This window comes from Felis catus, chromosome D1, assembly GCF_018350175.1.
Source record: "Felis catus isolate Fca126 chromosome D1, F.catus_Fca126_mat1.0, whole genome shotgun sequence".
Taxonomy (NCBI): Eukaryota; Metazoa; Chordata; class Mammalia; order Carnivora; family Felidae; genus Felis; species Felis catus.
This window is the reverse complement of record NC_058377.1, coordinates 12,591,846-12,598,222: the sequence shown is the minus strand read 5'-3', so window position 1 is coordinate 12,598,222 and position 6,377 is coordinate 12,591,846. Positions and strand designations below refer to the sequence as shown.

At 40.8% G+C, this 6,377-nt stretch overlaps 1 long non-coding RNA gene across 1 annotated transcript; it reads left to right on the top strand.

The window, feature by feature from the left end:
• The first annotated feature begins 1,428 nt into the window (after positions 1 to 1,428).
• Positions 1,429 to 3,649, top strand: LOC123380258. Its single transcript, XR_006585788.1, has 3 exons — positions 1,429 to 1,567; positions 2,586 to 2,740; positions 3,607 to 3,649. It is a non-coding gene; the product is annotated as an uncharacterized LOC123380258 (long non-coding RNA).
• The last annotated feature ends 2,728 nt before the right edge of the window (positions 3,650 to 6,377 follow it).

The following is a 6,377-nucleotide window of genomic DNA, read 5'->3' as shown; positions in this document are numbered from 1 at the left end:
AGTCTATTTTAACATTATAAGAAACTGACAAACTGTTTTCCACAGTGTCTGCACCATTTTTGCATGCTCCATCGGCAATATATGAGAGTTTCAGTTTGTCCACGTTTTTGACAGTACTTGGTCCTGTCCCCCTTTTTTTTTTTTAAGACCTTCTAATGTATGTGTAGTAGTATCTGGTTATAATTTTAATTTTTATTCTCGTAACGTCCGATCTCCCTAATACAAATTGAACATCTTTTGGTATGTTCATCTGCTATCTGTATATATTCTTTGGTGAAATTAATAAACTTTTGCCCACTCCCTAACTGGATTGCTTATTTTATTGAGAAAATATGTATGAATATATATATGTATTCATCCCAGTCTGAGTGTGAAGGCTTGAAACCCAGAAGCACTGACATCGGGGGGTAAGAAAAAATAGGTGTCTCAGTTTAAGTAGTGAGGGCAAATTTACCCTATCTCTATCTTTGTATTCTTTCTGGCCCTCAATGGATGGGACGATGTGCGTCCACACTGGTGAAGGATGAGGGTGAACTTTACTCAGTCTACCTAGGATCATAAATCTCTTTTGTAAACACCCTCATAGATACTCCCCAAATAATATTTTACCAGCTATTTGGCATTTTTTTAGCCCAGTCAAGTTGACATATAAAATTACCCATCACAGCTACCACAGATGTAGTTCACCTCTGTGACTGTTGCTGTCGGATAATTCCGATATCGGGGTCATTTCTATTGTTTACCTGATTGTATTGTTTGCCTTGCTCTTTACCATGGATTATTTTTCCTTGTGTATTTGTGTGTTTCATAGTTTTTTTTTATTTATTGCCAAACATAAAGTTGCAAAACTGTAGACTGAAATAAATAGTATTTATGCACAGAAAAGTTACATATCTTTTCCTAGGCCATTAGTGTGTGTGTTGGCAGAAGGGGGTTCACTCAGTTTAGTCAGGATTTGGCTGGGTTTGGGTTTTTGTTATTGCTATGGTGACCTTGGGTTCACCATCAGCTTCAAACTTGTCTGGAGTTGCTTGGTGTGTGGGGTGGGTATCTTTTTGTCAAAGGGTTTTCCTCAGTGTTCCTATTTCACCCTTCCTGTTACCCTACCCTGCTGGGGAGAAGGAGTGGGATCCTCTGGTGTTCTGGCTCAACGTCAATCTTCAGGCAGGTTTTGTAGCCCTAGACTGGATGGGGTTGGGGATGGCTTTCTTGGTGAGCCTGCCTCCTTCCCCACAGCATTAGGAAATCTCGAATGGTGTGGATCCAGGTCGCTTTCCTGTCCCCGCCCCCACCCCCAGGAGCACACCGTTTTCTTTCTCCTGCAGTTCCCCAGCCACAGACAGTCTTCACATGTGCTCTAGAAAGGCCAAGGTTCGCGGTCCTTACCCAATGGCACAAGGCCTCAGCTCTCAGTGGAGGAGGATGCAGGGGTGACTTGGTGCCTTTCTCATCAAGAAACTTTTCTATCCTCTAGGCCTGTACCACTGATGAGGCTTTATCCAGTCTTCTGCACTGACCCCAGTCTTTCGCATGAGTGTTTGGTGGAGACCAAGGGGAAGAGCTGCTGGTAAGTACCAGTGTTCCCAATGTCTTTACTCCTAGGAGTTCTGTACTCTCACACTAGCCCACACTCAGCTTCTAGCAGTTGGCTTATTTAAAAAATAACTAAATTCATCTTCTTCATTGTTTCCTCAAAAGTCTATGTTTGTGTCCCTACTGCCCTTCTGTTTTGGGAAGTACTGTCTTTCCTTAGATTTTAAGTTAGATGTTTGGGCCCTATGACCCCAGTTTTCTGGTAAGTTAAGCAACAGTTATCATTTGTAGATCATCTGGATTTTTCTTGTTCCTTTGGGAGTTATAAAGTTCCTGCTGGCTAACTACATCCTAAGCTGAAGTTAGACGTCCTCTGAGGTTTATATTAAAGGATATAAAACTGTTTTAGGGAGACAAGGCCCTTGAATGAGAGAAGAAAACCCTAATTTAAAGAAAAACTCATGCTCAATGAGTTGACTGGGCACTAATTGTCTGCAACTAAAAGAAAGTAACTGTGTGCTGTCTTCCTTTTTGATGGAGGAATATGATGGTGTTAAGTGAGACTAAGAGAAGGTTTGCCCAGAATGTAAATTTGAACCTGAAGGCTAACTTTTAACTGAAAACAGTATATTCATCTAATAGTGCATAGTATACTATAGTAAATGCTAAGACAGGGGTTCTTACTCTTTTTTGTGTGTGCCATAGAACCCTTTCATAATCTACGAATCTTTTCTGTTATTAAATGTTACCAAATGCCTGAATTAAAATATATAGGATTATAAAGAAAACCAATTCTATGGAATTATAGTTTTAAAAGTATTTTAAAATATGTAGAAATATACATCCTTCCTATCTACCACATGAAATAAAAATATCTACCGTTAGGTCTAACAACTACTGTAATTTCAAAGGACTAGTGAGAGTAAATGCTACTTCATGATATCTGCAACAATTGTGACATGATATGAAACATTTGTGATTTCTAATAATTTGAATGTTAGATATTGCTAATACTATGGTACTTTACTGTCTATTCAAATTTTTTTAAATAGTGAATTTTAGTGAGACATTGGTGAAAATAAAGACGGAATCTTTTTTCCATCTGTGTTCAATTCTCCTTTGATTCCTGTCTATGGATCCCCCCAAGAGGAACACTGGATTAAGCAACCTCTCTGCTGAAGCAGAGAACCATCAAAAGCAATCAGAGGTAAATAAAACACTGTGTGTTAACTATACTGGAATTAAAATAAAAAGGCAGTCGGAGGTAGACACCAGGTAGAAATCACATCTACCAAAATATGCACTTGAGCAGGAGTGTAGCACATTCAGGGAACTTAAAGAAATTTTGTATTTTGGAACACAACTATTATTACTACTAGTTACCCTTTTTAGATGCCAAGTACTGTATTAAGTATATTAAGGGGCGCCTGGGTGGCTCAGTTGATTAAGTGACTGGCTCCTGACTTGAGCTCAAGTCATGATCTCACCATTGGTGAGACTGAGCTCCGTGTCAGGCTCCGTGCCCAGCACGTGCTGGGCACGGAGGCTGCTTGAGATTCTCTCTCTCCCTCTGCCCCTCCCCTGCCCATTTGTGCATGTATGTGCACCCTCTCTCTTTTGCTCTCTCTTGGTTAAAAAGCAAACAAACAAAAAAACCACTTTGCATGTAATTAAGTCCTCAAAACATCTCTCTCAGGTAAACATACTTGATTCCCACTTTGCAGATGAGAAGACTGGGACCTAAAGGTTTTAAACAACTTTCCTATGGTGAAATAGCTCATACGTTACAGAGCATGTATTTAAACCTACATCTCTTTCATTCAAAGGTCGGGAGGGGCTTTGGATGTGTCTTAATCTCTGTGGGAGGGAGGCATTTCAGTCTGGAAATGCTTAGGGATGATGTCTTGAAGGACTGGGCATTGTATCCTGAAAACCAACTTTCCAGCTTCATCTCCTGCCTCTTCACCTTTTCCTTAATCACCCTACACCACTATCATTCCCAAACATAATTTGATTTTGCTACCTTTGTGATTTGTACAGGATTGTTTCAACACCTTGCATACCCTCTTCCAGGTCATGTTTTTGTCTCCTGGCTAACTGGAACTCAGACTTTATGGTGAGTTCCTCTCTAATCTTTTTTAATGTTTATTCATTTTTGAGAGAGCGGGAGGGAGGAAGGGAGAGAGAGAATGAGTAGGGGAGGGGCAGAGAGAGACGGAGACACAGAATCCAAAGTGTCAGTCAGCACAGAGCCTGTGTGGGGCTTGAACCCACAAACCAAGAGATCATGACCTGAGCAGAAGTCAGACACTTAACCAACTGAGCCACCCAAGTGCCCCAGCGAGTTCCTACATCAGGAGCTCACAAATGTAGAGGCTACCGGTCATTAGGAAACTCTATAGGCAGGTGGAGAAGAAAGCCATGGTAAAGGCAGCCCTAACAAGAAAAAAGAATATGATATGGAGTATGAGCAGCAAATACTAAAACATTTTTGAAGCTGTCTTCTAGGTCAGAAAAAAAAGGGACATCAGAAGAGGAATCAAGAGGAAAATTAGATGGCTTATTATCTATATAACAAGATAATGTATTATCTATTTCTTATAGAAAAACATAGAAGTAACATATACTGACTGAAAAGGTTACCACTTCCTTGAACAATTCTGCCTGGGGTTCAGCCTACATAATTGGTTTATAATGTTTGTTTGCTTTGCATCTCTAATCTTAAAGTGTTAAATATCACACAATACTATGTTTTAAAATTCCTTTCTTCAAATACCTTTATAAGTTTGAAACTTAAAAAACCAGTTAGTATTGATATGTATGCTTTATGTAAAACACTGTGATCGAAAATCCATTTATTCAACCAGTTTTTAATGAGAACCCTTAAAAATGTGCAAGGCACTATGGGACATTTAATGAGTTCCACAGCAGTGAACCTCTAAGGTCCTACACAGAGGTTGCAAATTTGCATCTCACAGTCATGTTTTATTTCCTCCATATTTTTAAGAGTATAAAAAATTAAGGAGTTCTCACATAATTATCTGGATTTCTGGCTTTAATTGAAAAAGTAGTGACTTAGCTTGCAATCCCAAATGGAATGGGCTGGAGCCAAACCTTTTACAGACCGGATGCATGCTTTCGAGTGTACCACTGACACCATCATTCTGCCAGGATTTGGGAGTCCCAAAATGCAGAGTCATTTTCCAACCTGCCCTCTCTCTCTCATTCTTTGTATTCAATGAGTCCACAAGTTGATTTTGTCTGCACAATATCCTTGACTTCTATCTTCTTCTTTTCATTCTGACTTCAAGAATGATGCAAGGACTTTATTACCTCATGGTGAGAATTATTATAACTAACATACATTGAGCAGCACTCATTTTGCTAAGCACTTTACATGGGCCATCTCACTTAATGCTCACAACAACCCTATATGATTAATTCCATCACAGTCCTCATTTTACAATACAGAAAATTGAGACACTAGAAACTTAATGCACCTGTCCAAAGTCCCACAGCCTGTAAGTGTGGCAGTCTGACTCTTGAAAAAAATACTCTTAATCCTACAGATAAATCCTGTAGATAGCTTCAAGCTTGGGTACAGGAAACCCTGGTGACTACAGCCTTTCCAAAGGGTGAAAAGGAGTAAAGGTTTTACAAAATAGCTTTCTATTCCACATACTCAACTTCCATAAATAGTCTTTTATAAAATGGATCTGCCTACTAAAGTGAGGTTTCAGAGTCCCTTTTCAACATGACCCATCTCTCCCTGATGATCCCTGTCTTACTAGGGTGCATTGCCCCAGAGTGTAAACCACTATAGACAGTAAACAAAGGGACAGTTGGAAATATTGGTGTATCTGTTGGGAAAAGCGAATAGCTTTTTCAGTTGGGTAACCAGTCCTTTTGAGGTCCAATCCAGTTTCAAATTCCACTTCAAGCTGGGATACAGAAAGATGGAGCACTGTTGCTATCCTAGCACCATCATAATAACATTTTCTTGGTTGTGTTATCATCAACCTTGAGTGCACCTCTAGATTCAAATTCTTTGTTGCCCTATGCTTCAGGTGGGGGCTGAGAGTTACGAGGGTTTTGCTCAGAATTCCTGCTGCCCCCTGTGCTCTCAGCCATCTTTGAGTCCAATGTCATTGTGTTTTCCCTTTACCAGTTACAGGCTGATGTTGTGCCTTTGTTACTGGGTATCAAGCCTGGAGTGGAGGCATGAGAGATTCTCGGTTTTCCTGGTCCAGCCCCAGTCTTAGGGAAGTCCTGTGAGCCTGAGTCTTTGAGAGAGACTTTCTGAGTTCCTGTTCCTCCTCCTCGTGGCAACCACTCTCTCGCTTGGATCCATGGCTGGTCTTGGGCAGGAGTTTCCTGCCCTACTCACAGAGGTAGCAGAACTTCACTTGCTATCAGTGTAGACCCTGGCTCCAATGTGGCTTCCTGCCCCTTCCCTAGAAGTAGAGAGCTTATTCCTTTAAGTCCTGTCTTTGCAGCTGTGGAGCTTTGCTTGTGTCCTGGGAACAGGAAAGCTACCTGTCTATCTTCCAAGGCAGACATTGTATTTCTTTTTTTGTTTTTCAATATATGAAATTTATTGTCAGATTGGTTTCCATACAACACCCAGTGCTCGTCCCAAAAGGTGTCCTCCTCAATACCCATCACCCACCCCCCCCCCCCCCCCCCCCCCCCCCCCGTCAACCCTCAGTTTGTTCTCAGTTTTTAACAGTCTCTTATGCTTTGGCTCTCTCCCACTCTAACCTCTTTTTTTTTTCCTTCCCCTCCCCCATGGGTTTCTGTTAAGTTTCTCAAGATCCACGTAAGAGTGAAACCATATGGTATCT